This window comes from Mauremys mutica, unplaced genomic scaffold (assembly GCF_020497125.1).
Source record: "Mauremys mutica isolate MM-2020 ecotype Southern unplaced genomic scaffold, ASM2049712v1 Super-Scaffold_100100, whole genome shotgun sequence".
In the NCBI taxonomy this organism is placed as follows: domain Eukaryota; kingdom Metazoa; phylum Chordata; order Testudines; family Geoemydidae; genus Mauremys; species Mauremys mutica.
This window is the reverse complement of record NW_025423267.1, coordinates 590,216-605,164: the sequence shown is the minus strand read 5'-3', so window position 1 is coordinate 605,164 and position 14,949 is coordinate 590,216. Positions and strand designations below refer to the sequence as shown.

General features: G+C 55.5%; 2 non-coding genes across 2 annotated transcripts; both read right to left on the bottom strand.

The window, feature by feature from the left end:
* Positions 1–207: 207 nt before the first annotated feature.
* On the bottom strand, positions 208–281 carry TRNAI-AAU. Its single transcript has one exon. It is a non-coding gene; the product is annotated as a tRNA-Ile (tRNA).
* A 12,251-nt stretch (positions 282–12,532) lies between these two features.
* On the bottom strand, positions 12,533–12,604 carry TRNAA-UGC. The gene has a single exon. It is a non-coding gene; the product is annotated as a tRNA-Ala (tRNA).
* Positions 12,605–14,949: the final 2,345 nt, after the last annotated feature.

Here is a 14,949-nt window from a genome sequence, read left to right as displayed (position 1 = left end):
GAAGGCAGCCGGCCGGGCTCACCCGTCTCCAAGTTCCTTTCAGGCAGCAGGTGGAGCGAGGGGAGCCCAAGGAAGTGTCAGGAGCTTGGTCCTGCCCGGCGCCTGCGCCCAGCAGGGCTCTTGCCAGCTCCAGGCCCACCTGGTTTTGGCCTCTGCCACCCCTAGCAGTCAGCCAAAAGAGCAGAAGTCACCCTCTGCCTCCTGGAGTGGCCAGCATGGGGCTTGAACCCATGACCTTGGCGTTATTAGCACCACACTCTAACCACCTGAGCTAGCCGGCCAACGGCAAGACCTGCCTTGCCTGACCCTTTTGGAAGGAGTCACTGGCTGGCGCAGGGAACGATGTGGCCTCCGTTATCGAATGGATGGATCGAGACAGCACCTGCCAAAATAGGGGAATTAGCTCAAGTGGTAGAGCGCTCGCTTTGCATGGGAGAGGCAGCGGGATCAATGCCCGCATTCTCCAGCGGCAAGGCAGCCCCAGGACCTTCTCTTGCCCTTCTTTTAGAAGCCATGGACAGTAAGCCGGCTCAGCTCCTCCAGTGGCCTCCATCCCTCTCCCCGCTTGGCCTCCCAGAAAGCCAGCCCTTGCGGAGCACAAAGCTCTTCCTCCCCGGCCCTTCTCCCCCTTGTGCTGACTGGGAGGCTGGAGACAGCTGGGGGAAGCTAGCTCAAATGGAAGAGCAGGGGAGAAGTAGTCAGACCCAGACACACATTCTCCAGCCTGCTCTGCTCTGCTTTGCTCTGCTGGGCTGGGCTCTAGTGGGGGACCTGCACCTTTCTTTCTGAGCTCTCACTGGAGCACAATCCCTTTCCTCCTCCCTCCCTGCTAGTCTATGCCAAGCTCATTGGCCGGGAGGGAGAGCCACTCAAATACAGAATTACTCACATCCCAGGGGTTCCTGAAGGGAATGAGGAGATGGGCGGGGTGGCACGCGATACCAGCTCAGCTGAGACCGTGAGACCTTGCAGCCTCCTGATCTCAGGCAGCATGGCAGCCGTGGAGCAGAGCAGAGCAAAGCACGCAGACAGCTTGGAGACAGCCAAAGCGGGGAAGGGCTGCGTTGGTCTGGAAGAGGGAGTCGGTGGCTGTCTATCCTGGTGGAGGCAGGGTCGCTTTGCTGTATGCTGGGCCAGGGGCCAGGGAGTCTGCTAGAGTTGCTGAGCTGGGCCTGCTCCGGGCTTTGCTTGGGTTAGAGGAAAGTGGTGAAGATAGGAACGGCCCTCCTGGGTGAGACCGATGGTCCATCTAGGCCACTATCCCGTCTTCTGACAGTAACCGATGCCAGGCGCTTCAGAGGCAATGGCCAGAGCAGGCAATCGTCAAGTGATCTATCCCTGCGTTGTCTTCTGAAGCTTGGTGCTTGTTTCAGGGGCTAACTCTCAGCCCAGACACACTCCAGGGAGGGAGCGTTGGTGTTTGTGCCGAGGAGCGTGGCTGGGACTCGGACCCCCTTCCCCAGCTCTGGGTAGCGCCCCCGTCCCTCCCATTTCAGGCTGTGTTCTGCTTAAGGCCACAGAGCTCTTGCCTTTTTTTGCCCGGTGCCTGAGAGTCAGGCCAGCTGCAGGGAATTAGCTCAAGCGGCACAGCGCTCGCTTTGCATGCGAGAGGTAGTGGGGGGCGATGCCCGCATTCTCCGAGCCTGTCGACTAAGGGCTCCTGATGAGCGTGGTGGACGGGAGAGTCGGCCATCTGACTTTTGTCCTTGCTGCCTGTAGCAGTCAAGCCGAAAAATCAAAAGCCATCCTCCCCAGGCCCACAGCCACCCAGGGGCTCCTCTGCACCATCTTGCATGAGCCGGTGGAAGTGGAGCCTGGAACTGAGCTGATGCCCTGAGGGTTATTTGCACTGTGCGCTTCACATGGAGGTGAAAACACGGGGCACAGAACTTTGAGCACAACCCTCATCCTGAGGAATGGTGGCAGGCGGGGGGGCGCTGCATAAAGAGAGACCGGCTCTCCCTGGCGGGGCTGCAGTGGCTCTTCACAGGGGCAGTCCCACGGCCAATTGGTACCAGAGTTTTGCCGGCCTCCTTTCGTGGGCTGACCTGGCTCCTCTCTCTTTAGGGAGACTGGTGACCCCAAACTTTCCAGAAACCATCATAGCGAGGCCAACCTGAGCACAGACACCTGCTCAGCACCCCGGGTTGCAGTCCTGAACCCTGGCAATCAGCTACGCCCAGCTGCCCAGCCAACAAGTGTTACACACAGGAGCCTTCGTGCCCTGTGTGTTCAGGTCCTTCCCAGCGCCAGCTTTAAACTCCGCTGCTCAGTTCTAAGCTTTGGCCACACGGGGGCAGCGTGGAGCTCAGCCAACGCCTCCCGTTGCTGGTTGCGTTTCCCGCTCCTCGTGGCAGGTTCACACCCCGCAGGCAGATCTCTGAACCGGAGCCGAACCGTTCCCCAAATCCAGCGCTTTAGAAGCAGCTTTGCTAGGAAAGCGCTGACGTCCCCAAGTAAAGTAAGAGCCAGAGCGCTGTGTCCAGGATCTTCTCTTGGGCCCCTCACCGTGGTGTCTGTCAGGCGCAAGGAGAAACCAGGGAAATGTTTTCATGGCGTTTAAGGGCAGAAGGGGCCATTAGCTCAGCTAGTCTGACCCCCGAATAACACAGAATTACACCATGACACGTATTGATCCCACAGAACTTAGACAGATCAAAGCGTTTCAGCCCTCAGGAAGGAGGCTAAACTGGGTGCCAGAGGCAGTGAACCAGGGCCCCCCAAGGCAATGGCAGGGAGCTGACGAGGTGAAATATGCCCAGATGATCCCAGCAGGCGACCCACCCCCATGCTACAGAGGTGGGAGTCCCTGTTCCTCCTGCCCTTAAGAATCTCTGGTGGTAAGTGGGTACCCCCACTTCCCCAGATAAGAATCCTCCATGTGATTTCCCTGGCTTCACCTCCAAATAAGAACATTGTGTGGAGGGAGTGGGAGGAAGGTTGTCTGGCAGATCTGTAAAGGGAAATTGTGTCTCCCTGTCTGGCCCAGGCTCCTGGGAGGAAGTGATCTCAGTGTGTCTGGCTGTCTCCATTCCTCCCACCCATAAGAATCCCTGGTGTGTGGGTGCACCCTAGACCATTAAGGATCTCTGGGGGGTGGGTGTCTCTCTCCCCTAGTCAGGATCTCTGGGGCATGGCTGTATAAAAAGAGACTTTGACTCACCCAGGCTGGGCTGCCATCATGGAACAGACCAGGTCCTTCTGTGGAGGGTTTACGTTCCTTCAAGGCCGTGATCTCAGTGTGTGTGGGTGTCCCTGTCCCTTCAACCCTTAACAATCCCCGGTGCGTGGGTGCGCCGGGCCCCATTACAATCCCCTCTGTCTTACTCCCCATGAGGGATCTGGTGGATGTCGGTGTTCCCCATGTTACTGGGGGTGTCTGGTGCCCCTGTCCCTCCTGGTTAATAGTGGAGTGTGTGGGTGACCCCCCGCCCGTTAAGGATCCGTGTTGTGTGGATGCCCCCGTTCTTCTCATTAAGAATGGTGCAACGGAGCATAAGGGTGTGTCCCCCACCCCATGAACTAGCTCCCGTGTGTGGTTCCCCTGACCCCATCCAGGATCTGTGGTGTGTGGGTGTCGCTGTTTCTATTTTCAAGATCTGTGTTGCAGGGGGCGTCCCTCCCCCCAAGTCAGAATCCCCATCCTGTGGGTGCTCCCATCCCCCCAGCCAGGCTCTGCGGGGTAGGGGTGTCTATGCATCCGAAGAAGTGAGCTGCAGCTCACGAAAGCTCATGCTAAAATAAATTTGTTAGTCTTTAAGGTGCCACAAGTACTCCTGTTCTTTTTGCGGATACAGACTAACACGGCTGCTACTCTGAAACCTGTAAGAAGAGACCGTGTCTCACTGTCTTGCCCAGGCTACGCTGCAGGGGCTATTCACAGGTGCGATCCCACTACTGATCAGCACAGGAGTTTTGACCTGCTCCGTTTCCGACCTGGGCCGGTTCACCCCTCTTTAGGCAACCTGGGGACCCCAAGCTTCCCCAGGATCACCATATTGATGCTGAACTTAGTGCGGACACCTGATCAGCACACCCCCTTACAGCCCAGAACTCCTGAGCTCAAGCGATCCGCCAGCCTCAGCCTCCCCAGGAGCTGGGATGACAGGCACCAGCCACAGAGCCCAGCTTGTTTTGTGGCCTGGCAGCTGGAGCTTTAAACTCTGCTTGTGAGCTCTGTGCCTTGGCCAGACGGGGACAGCCTGGGACTGGGAAATGCTCCTGCTTCCCCCGCCCCCGTCTCATGTCGAGCTGCAGGTGCCGCTGTCCTGCCAGGTAAGATCCCGGCTGTTTCGGTGCCCCCTTCCCCCACCCAGGTGTCCGGGTACCTCTGCCCCCCATACAGAATCCTGGCTGTGTGGGTGTCCGTCCCTCTGCAGAGGATCCCGGAGTGTGGATGCCCTTGTCCCCCCCCACAACATCCTGGGTGTGTGGGTGCCACTCTCCCCCCCAGTAGATCTCTGGTGGGTGGGTCCCCAGGGTGTGAGTGCTCCCATCCCCCGATACAGGCTGGGGGGGGGTATAACTGGCTCTCCCTGTCCTGCCCAGGCGGTGCTACAGCAGCTGTTCACAGGAGCAGCAACCCCACTGTCAACCTGCAGCTTTAACCTGCTCCAGGGGTGACCTGCTTCACCCTCCTGTGGGAGCCCGGGGACCCCGAACTGCCCAGAATCACCTGATTGATGCCGAGCTTAGCACAGACACCAGCTCAGCATGGCAGGGTGCAGCCCTGAGCCCTGACAATCAGCTTCCCTCCGCCTCCTACCGCACAGCGAGGGTCCCACGCGAGAGGCTTTGGGCCCAGTTTGTTCAGGAGCATCCCAGGCTCCAGCTGTAAACTCTGCTGGTCAGTTCTGAACTTTGGCCACACGGGGGCGGCTCTAACGGTCCCATCTAAACGCTGTTTGCGTTCGACCCTTCGGATCGCAGATTGTAAACCCGCGGGCAGATCTCTGAGCGCAGCCAAATCCCTCCCCAAACTGAACATTGAAGCAGTAGCTCCCGTTGGAAAGATCAGGATTTTTGCCTTTAAAAACAAGGAAAATGTCTCCAGCGAGAGACTGAAGAAGCTCAACTGATTTCATTGACTCCATGAATGTTCCTCTGTGTCCCCCTAGGAGTCATGCCCCACATTTTGGGGACTACTGAACCCTACTCGCTAATCAGGGGCTAGTGATGCCAAAGCCCAGGGAAAGGGAGAACACGTGCAGGGCCCCCAGCACTGGAGCCATGTGAGGGGCTGCAGGAGAGGGGCAATGGCTGGTGGCACAGGGAGTTAAGGGCAAAGGGGGCACAGGAGGGGGCAGGAGTTAGGGGTGAAGGAGGCGCAAGGGCTGGGAGTGCAGGAGCTAGCGGTAAAGGGGGAGTGGGGATCGTCCAGGGGCAATGGGGAAGTGCCAAAGTACAAGCTTTGCCCAGGGCACCATTTTCCCTAATGCTGGTCTGAGCAAACAATTGGAAATGACCCTTCAGTGAGACCAGAACCAGTGTGTAGAAAAGCCCCTTTGTTAAGTGGTGGTGGCTGAGGACTTAGGGAGATGGGTTAGAAAGCAACAGGCATTTGTCTGTGGAGGTTGGATTCTTGCCTGCTAGGCAAGGCTGGTGTGTGGTGTCTCCATGGCTGCACTTTCAGTGTCTGATCTGCCACAGGGAGCCAAGTCTAGACATATTCAGAGGCTCTATGCCAGGGTTTCTCAAACTTCCTTTCACTACAACCCCTTTTTGCAAAGCAAACAAACTTACTCCATGGCCCTGGAAAGAGGGACCAAGCCCCTCTACACTGGGCACAGGCACAGGAGACAAAGCCTGAGCCCTGCCCCAGTGAGGGGAGGGCAAAACCAGAGCTTGAGGGATTCAGCCCTGGGTGGTGAGGCTCAGACTTTTGGTTTCAGCCCCAGGCCCCAACAAGTCTAATGCCAGCCCTGGCGACCCCATTAAAACAGGGTCACATCCCACTTTGGGGTCCTGACTCTCAGTTTGAGAACCACTGCTCTATGCTGATGGGAAAGAGTTTTCCTGTGGGTGCAGTTAATCCACTTCCCAAGAGGTGGCAGCTATGTCAGTGGGAGAAGCTATATCGGTGGGTGTGCAACCTGTGGTGTTTGCCACATTTAAGAAGTTTAATCAAACCCCATTTTTAAAACCACCTGTGGTCTGGGAATGGCAAAGGAGCTCGATGAAGCAGAGTTTGTCCTTCAAAGCCCTGAACATCACGATTCCACACTCTTAGTGTTATGGGGATATTGCTCAGTGGTAGAGTGCTTAACTGCAGTTCAAACAGTCCTCAGTTCAAACCCCAGTGTTCTCTTATAACCCTCTTTCTTTTTTTTAAAAAAAGGAAAACATTTTCATTTCCATTATCCATTATGTTCAGGGGCTCCTCTATACAGGAGTGCTTGATATCAATGTAAACACTCAACATTTCACTGTCCAAATGCATAAAAACCTAGCAAAGTTGTCCATCAGCTAAAATCAGTTCCAATCCTCTAAGTGTCTAGTTTATGTTTTCATCAGTTAAACAAAGGTATCATATGAATGTACATTTGCAGATCCCTCTTCTCCAGGAGCTATGTTGTGCAGAAGAACAAGAGCCACATCCAGCTGCAGTTCAGGAGTCTGATGACCAAAGAGCCACAAAGTGTTCTGAGGGCTGGAGAAAAATGCCTTCTAGTGAGCTATTGAACGAGCTCAACCTGTTTAGCTTATCAAAAGAAGATTGAAAGGTGACTTCATTGAAGTGTTGAAGGGCCTTAATGGAGACAAAAGATTGGGTATTTGTGATGGGCCTGGTGCCCCAGCGCCCCCTTGTGGCAGGGGCGGGCTGGGGGCCTTGCGCTGCACCACTCGCTTGTCCTTTGGTCTGCCCCTGGTAGCCGGCGTATTACGGCCTAGCGGCCGGAGTCCATAAACCCCCCCCTTTGGGGTGGGGTAGCGCGGCCTAGCGGCCGGAGTCCGCAAGCACCCTCTTCGGGCGGGGTAGCGCGGCCTAGCGGCCGGAGTCCAAGAACGCCCTCAAGGGGCGGGGTAGCGCGGCCTAGCGGCCGGAGTCCATAAATACCCCCTATGGGGTGGGGTAGCGCGGCCTAGCGGCCGGAGTCCATAAATACCCCCTATGGGGTGGGGTAGCACGGCCTAGCGGCCGGAGTCCACAAGCGCCCCCTTCGGGGCGGGGTAGCGCGGCCTAGCGGCCGGAGTCCACAAGCGCCCCCTTCGGGGCGGGGTAGCGCGGCCTAACGGCCGGAGTCCATAAACACCCCTTCGGGGTGGGGTAGCGCGGCCTAACGGCCGGAGTCCACAAGCGCCCCCTTCGGGGCGGGGTAGCGCGGCCTAGCGGCCGGAGTCCACAAGCGCCCCCTTCGGGGCGGGGTAGCGCGGCCTAGCGGCCGGAGTCCATAAACCCCCCCTTCGGGGTGGGGTAGCGCGGCCTAGCAGCCTGAGTCCATAAACACCCCCTGCGGGGTGGGGTAGCACGAGGTGGGGTAGGGGGACTCGGGCCCTCCCTCTCCACCGAGCCCCGACCCAGGGCCCTGTTTGTGGCAAGTTCTCCTTGCCGCCCGCTCGGCGGGGATCCGTCCGCAACACGCCGAGCGGTACTGCAGCTTTAAGGCTGTCAGTCACTACAATGCCCCTGGCTCACTTCTACCCTGTCTAGCCGGACGCTTGCGTTGTGGGAGCGGCTCCCCCGTAGGTCTGTCACTGCCGGCGTCCCTCCCCGGGGGCTCCGGGTCGGCCCCTGCTCGGCTGGCGCCCCGGTCTGAGCTCCTGGGCTCTCCCTCTGCAGGAGCTGACGGTCTGTGTCCTTCTCCCCCGGTGGCCAGCCCAGACTGAGCAGACCTGCAGGCTTTTGTACTGGTCTGCCAGTTGGAGCATGCCCAGCAGAACTTCCTGGGCGTGGCCTCCTCTGCTAGTAAAGAAGGGTTAACCCCTGCTGTACCAGTGCGGGGCTGCCCTGCCCCGTCACAGTATTAAAGGGCTTTTTAATCGAGGAGAGAAAGGCATAACACGACCCAGTGGCTGGAAGGTGAAAAGAGACAAATTCATATTAGAAATAAGACACAAATATTCAACAGCGAGGATGATTCACCACAGAAACAAGCTACCAAGGAAAGTGGTGGATTTGCCATCTCCTGGTGTCATCTAATGGAGACTAGATGCCTTTCTGGAATGTGTTTGCCCCAAAAGTAGCTCTTGTGTCATACAGGAGGCCTGTGATATGCAGGGGGTCAGATTAGATGCTCTAATGGTCTCTTCTGGCCATAAAGTCGACTAATTTCTGAAAAACTGAGTGTAGCATTGGGAGCAGCGTCTGATGTTTTCCTGTCTAGCCGGCTTGCTGCCTAGAACGAACGCTCCTTGAGTGGGGTGATCCACAGGGAGTAGCTCAAACCTCCAAAGTGCCTGGCTAGGGGCAGGACATTAGCACAGCAAGGGAGGGGTGTGGCAGTGACATCACAAAGGCTTTTTGCAGGACCTCAGACTATTGGTCAAAGGTGGTGGGGAGGTGGTGACCTCACAGAGAGATGCTGACATCAGCCAGGCAGGACAGGAGCGAGGGGCCAGGGAAACCTCAGAGACCCCTGTGGCTTTGCTTCAGCAAGTCTCCTTCTCCAGGTCTCTCTTTGAGGACTGAGAGAGTATTCGGGTTCACGTACGTGGGCGCCAGGAGGAACCTCTTTCGAGTTTTCTCCTTCCCTTTAGTGATTTTACTAGAAAACAGATGTCCCTGTTTAGAAGGTAAGAGCCTCCTTGAGGTTTGAAACCTGTTCAGTCTGATCCATCTGGTGACAGTTGAATTCTAGGCATGGAAAACACGAGCTTAAGGAGGCAGAATTTTATTGTGCACCTGGGATTTTGTCCTTAGAATCACTGGGGACATTAGGGTTTGTCCTTTTGGTTTCACCTTTTCCTCCATCCCTCCCTCCTTTCTCTTTGTCTCTTGCTTCTTTTGTCCTTTCTCCTGTTCCCCTCCCAACACCAGGAGGGGTGTGCGTATGTGTCTCAGGGGAATGCTCTGCAGCTCCCACTGTGGGAGGTCCACCCGAAAATGTGGGGCTGAAATAGTGCTCGGGCAGTGATCCCCACCGGTGACCTGGGCCATCCTTTGGGCGAGAACCCTCAGCCTCCCGTCCTCAGTCTCTACCCTGATTGGCTGAGCAGGGGGTTATTGACAGGGAGGAGACTCAGGTCCTTGTTGTTCTCTTTTAAGCCCAAGGAAATAAGTCATAACCAGTCATATGTTTGATGAATTTTGCTGCTCCTCTGCATTAATTGTCTCTGAGCAGTTCATGATTCTCTCTAACATTGCAGTTCTCCTCAAATACTTGCTGAATATTTATTGTGCACTGTTGTTGGTCTGGAGCTCATCTGAGAGCACTTTATTCAGGTCATTCAGTGTCTGAAATTCAAGATCCGATGGTTAGTTTGAAAATCAGGGCTCTTGGGTCCTATTCCCAACTCTGCCACTGGCTGGCTGTGTGACCTAAGACAAGTCAATTCTCCTTTCTCAGCCTTAGCTTCTTCCTCTTTCAAGTAGGGATAATAATGATCTGCTCCTACCTACCTCACGGTGGGTGGGGATCCATTGTCGAGTGTCACTAGGAGTAGTGCATAATATGCGGTGTCCTATCACATTTACTCAGAGCAGATTATGACATAATAGAATAGCTGAAATAGTCTATTTGATTTGTATTTTTTTATTTTGAAATTGTTAAGAGCAGCAATTACTTAGCTCAGACTGAAGCATCTTATCTAATGTTTGAGATCTAAGTGTCTCCTCTTTGTGTGCGACGAGACAATTTAACACACTGTGACAAACAGGAGATGCTTTTGTTTTGCAACAAAATCTTTTTGCAAAGAACTTTCATCTCACTTGTTTTGATTTCGAGAAACAAACTGGTTTAGTCTGAAGGGGATTTTCTGACAGAAATGGTTTCAATGAAATTTCCCCACCATCTCGATTCCTGGGCTCTATCCCTTTCTCTGGGGTTTTTTGTCCATTAGAACACGAGTCAGGACTGTTGCCTTCTCTTTCTGGCTCTGCCACCACCTTGCTGTGTAGGCCCTTGGGAAGGTCACGTCCCTTCTTTGTACTTCAGGCTTCTCCCCATCTGTCCAATGAGAACAGGGACAGTTCTCGAACTCTGGGCAGTCATTTTCAGCCGGGCCCCGGCAGGGATAACTAAAAATTTATATAGATATATATATGTATATATAAAAAAGACTTTCATTCCTTAGGAACCAGTTCCCTTAGGAAAAAGTTCTGATTTAAGGGATGTGCCACAGTATGTATTTTTTGTACCAATAGCGTTACCATGCGTTCGTATTTTCCCAGGAGGAATTTTTAAATTTTAAAAATTCCTCCCAGACAGTGATTTAAGAACCAAAAAGCCTGACATGTCCAGGAAAATACGGGTGTATGTTAACCCTACCTAAAGTTCTTTTTAAAAAAGATGGGCCTGAACTAGAAACGAATTCCGTTTTACATGTGTGGGTCCCTGCCACTCCCTGGGGGTGTGCTAGGGTGACCAGATGTCCTGATTTTATAGGGACAGTCCCAATTTTTGGGACTTTTTCTTATATAGGATCCTAATAACCCCCACCCCCTGTCCCGATTTTTCATACTTGCTGTCTAGTCACCCTACGGTGTGCACATGTGTGGGTTCCAGCTGCTCCCCGCCCCCCTCATTGAAGCAGGTGTGCAGGGTTACTGCCCTGGGAACTGCAGGGCACCAGTGGACATGGGGCTGGCTGGAGGCAGGGCAGGGGCTGACTGGAAGTAGGGTCTGGCTGCAGGCAGGGCAAGGGGTGCGGGGCTGGCTGGAGATGGGGTGTGCGGGACTGGCTGGCTTCAGGCAGGGGGGTGCAGCAGGGGTTGGCTGGAGACAGGGCAGGAGGTGCAGGGCCGGTGGTGTAGGGCTGGTGCAGGCAGGGGTGTGTGGGGCTGGCTGGCTTCAGGCAGGGGGGTGCAGCAGGGGTTGGCTGGAGACAGGGCAGGAGGTGCGGGGCCGGTGGTGTAGGGCTGGTGCGGGCAGGGGGGTGTGGGGAGCTGGCTGGCTTCAGGCAGAGCCGCAGGGGGTACGACAGGGGTTGGCTGGAGACAGGGCACGGGGTGCAGGGCTGGCTGCAGGGGGTGCGGGGCTGGTGCAGGCAGGGTGTGCAGCAGGGGCTGGCTGTGAGCAGGAGGTGCAGGGCTGGCTGGAGACAGGGGCTGGCTGCGGGCAGGGCAGGGGGTGGGGGGCTGGCTGGAGATGGGCTGACTGTGGGCAGGGGGTGTGGGGCTGGCTGGAGGCAGGGGCTGGTGCAGGCAGGGGGTGAGGGGCTGGAGGCAGGGCAGGGGGTGCGGGTACTGAGGGTACAGCCCACCCTGTACGGTAAGTGCCCCCTCCTCCTCCTTCAGCACCGGGGTAGCAGCAGCAGCCTGGGGCTTGGGGGCTATTTACATGGCCCAGGGCTCCCCTGTTTCCACCGCCCCGGCCCTTTAAATAGCTGTGGGAGCCCTGGGGAAGCGGCGGGGCTCTGGGGGCTATTTAAAGGGCCGGGGCGGTAGAAGCAATGGGAACCCTGGACTTTTTAAATAGCCCCCAGCACCCAAAACCGCCCTACCCCAGCCCCTGCTGGGAGCCCCAGGCCCTTTAAATTGCCCCCTGAGGAAGCCGGGCCACCCTGGTACAGCGCACCAGCTCTTGCCAGTACGCAGTACCAGGGCTTGGGCACGGGGCCCTCTTAGGGGTGGGGCCCAATTCAGGGGAATCGGGAGAATCGGCCTAAAGCTGGCCCTGTGTGGGGGTGCGGGGGTGGGGCAGGACTTAGTCCCATTCTGGGAACGACCAAAAATTATACAAACCTGCCGCCCCTGTCCAGCCCAACCTTCTGCTGATGCACCTCAGCCCACACCCCTGCAGGGTTTGAAGCTTCCATTGCTTAAATTCCAGGACACTGAGGGATTTCAGCTCCCCTTTGCCCAGAGGGAACCTTCACCCCACTCCCAGCCAGGTTCTTGTCCATGGGATCACTGCAGGGGGGCTGGGTCCCTCGGTGTCTTTTCTCTCTCTGTGACAGGCCAGGGAGCAATAACTGGGGCATCTGAGCACCCAGGACCTTCTGTGGGGCTGCCATTCCCCTTCCCCTTCTGTGGTCTCATCAGTCATTGACTCCAGCCTTTTTTCTGTCCATCGTCAGCACCATCCCAAGCCAGCTGCACTCACCTCAAAAAGACAGTGTCCCCTGTTGGGTGTAAATCACTGACCTCTCTGAGCACTGACTGCCCCTCTGTTTCCTGGCCTCTCAGTCTGTGCAGATGGGACCTTTCCCTCCAGTGCTGGAGGATTCGCCCTTCTCATCTACCCTTGTCCCAAGCAGCACAGCGGGTGGGAATCTTACATGTACCGAGGTGACTTAGGAGCAGAAACCGCCCCCGACATTCCATGCAATTGGCACTTACCCCTCACTCCGCAGGATTAAAACTCCTGCAGGGAGACTGCTGGGCCACATGCCAGATGGGCATGAGCAAAGCAGCAGGGTGAAAAAAAGAGCTTGGAGATGCTGGGGATTGAACCCAGGGCCTCATACATGCAAAGCATGTGCTCTACCACTGAGCTACATCCCCAGATGGTTAGGTGGTTACACTCAGAGCTATCCTATTGCCAGAGCATCCAGTGGCCTAAGCACAGCATGGGGGACACATTCCCTGCTCTGAGGGCCAAACCTGCGGTCCTTGAGGCTGCTGGTTCTTAGGGGTCACTTTGCAGCAGGGCCAGATTCGATGTGTGGGGCAGAGAGAGTGGGTGCCCTGGGCTCAGGGTGCAGAGATACACTCAGCCCTCTCCCCTGCATTGGGTGGGGGGTGCTGCCACCTCCTGCTGGAAGGTAATGGGACGGGGGGCACTGTGAGTCACTCAACACCTGACCCTGGTAGCAGAAATGCTGTGGGGAGCTCCAGGTGTTTCTAGGATCTGCTCTTTCCACCTGCCTGTGAAGTCCAGCTTTCCCCAGCACATTCACTGCCGTGCAATTGGGTCACTGTTTCCATGGCTGAACAGCAAAGAATCACTCCCAGTTTCCCTTCTATCTGAAGCAGGATTAGCCTGTGTCAGTGATTAATGAGGTGGATCTAGTTGTAGATTGTTATTCATTCCCCACCTTGACAATTCACACAGTCCCTTTCCCATGCAGATTCCCAGCACCTCGGTGATCCTGGTAGCAGGGGTTGGGGCCTGAGATTTCCAGGGTCCTTTTCCCCCTCCACCTGGAGTGAACTCAGCTTTTCCCCCATCCCAGACAATCCATGAAATAACAACAGGAGCATAAAGAAAGAGGGGAGGGAACATCTCACGGCCAGGGCTGGATGTGCCCAGGGCCCCCTGCTTGTCCATTGTTTCCATGGAATTTGGCCCCCTGCTTTGCACAAGGGACAGAGAAAGATCTTGCTGTTCCTGTGTCTGTGCAAGGAAAATTGTGCTTCCCTAGGAAAGAGAGGCAGGAAATGGCCCCATGGTGGGACAATATCCTCAGGATTAAGACCTAAGGACTCAGGCTGAGAACTGATAGAACTGCACTCATCTGGGATTTAACAAATTGTCTTTCATGGAGCAGGGCCTGATCCAGCGTTTTTGCCACCCCAAGCAGAAAAAAAATAAAAAAGCTGCAATCAAGGGCAGCTCTACCTCTGCCGCTTTTGGCGGCAAGTCCTTCCCTCTGAGAGGGACTGAGAGGGCCGAATTGCCGCTGAAGCCTCCCCTTTCCATTGACTGCCCCAGGCACCTGCTTGCTGCGCTGCTGCCTGGAGCCAGCCCTGCCATGGAGACACTGGGAAGATGGGGGAATCAGGAAAATAACATGGATTTATTTACATTGCAAGTGAAGAAAAAGCAAAGCTTTCCTGGTTTAAGGTCACTTTTCCCTGACTGGGAAGTGAATCCAGGCTTTGGCAGTGAAAGTGCCAAATCCTAACCACTAGACCACCAGGGCGGTGAGAATATTGCTTTTCTTCTCACTTATGCTACACTTTCTTAGGCTACTTTCTAGCCACTTTCTGAAATTGGTCCATTGTCCACTCCCTGAGGGGCTAGGAGCAGAGAGTGCAGGAACCCCTGTGCTCAGGGTCACAACCTCAGCCCAAACCAAGTCACTGAAACAAACTCAAATGATGCTTCCTCCAGCAGGATCACAGAGACACACAAAAAACCCCCATGAGGAACAATCCTCCTCTGCCTTCATTTACCCCATCGCAACCCTCTCAGCAGCCCGCTGTTGCGGGAAGGACTGAGCTGATAGGAGCTCTGGCATAGAGACCAAGGGAGGGGTGTTGCTCCCTCTCGCTGTGAGCTGATCACATTCTGACTCCATGTAACGGGGCTCTGAGCTTTGCCATCTTGTGAGTTCTGAGCACTGAGCCCCCCGGACCCTTCTGCTGGGAACATGGGGATTGCACAACAGCTGCAAGCCCTTTACCGTCTCCTTGTCCTCCTCGGCTTCCCCAGACCTTCCCCACAAATGGTTCTATCAGACGCTGGAGGGATCTAAGGACCTGCAGGTTTCCCTCACCCACCTCTTAAGGCAAACAGTGATTCCCTTCTCTGACACTCCTGGCCCTGAGCTTCTTTTGAGTTTTTCCCCAGGGGACCTGATTCCCTGTGAAAATGTGTGTGGCATGTGGGGAACTCAGACTCAGACTCAGACTCTCCCCCACTAGATGAGTCCAACAGCACCTCCCCTTGGTGGGAGAATCCTAAATTCCACCCTCCCACCCTGGTTACTCTGACCAGCTGATGGCGACAGCATGCTAAATCAAGCCCAGCTCTCTGGTCTAGAAAGCAGCATCTAACCAGCCTTGTAACAGCTCTGGTTTGCTCGCTGGAGACATAACAAACCAAGAAAAAAGGCAAATGTCAGACAGGGAACCTCAGCTCACAAATAAACGCCCTCAGGCTCCTTCTACACTGCGACTGGGCA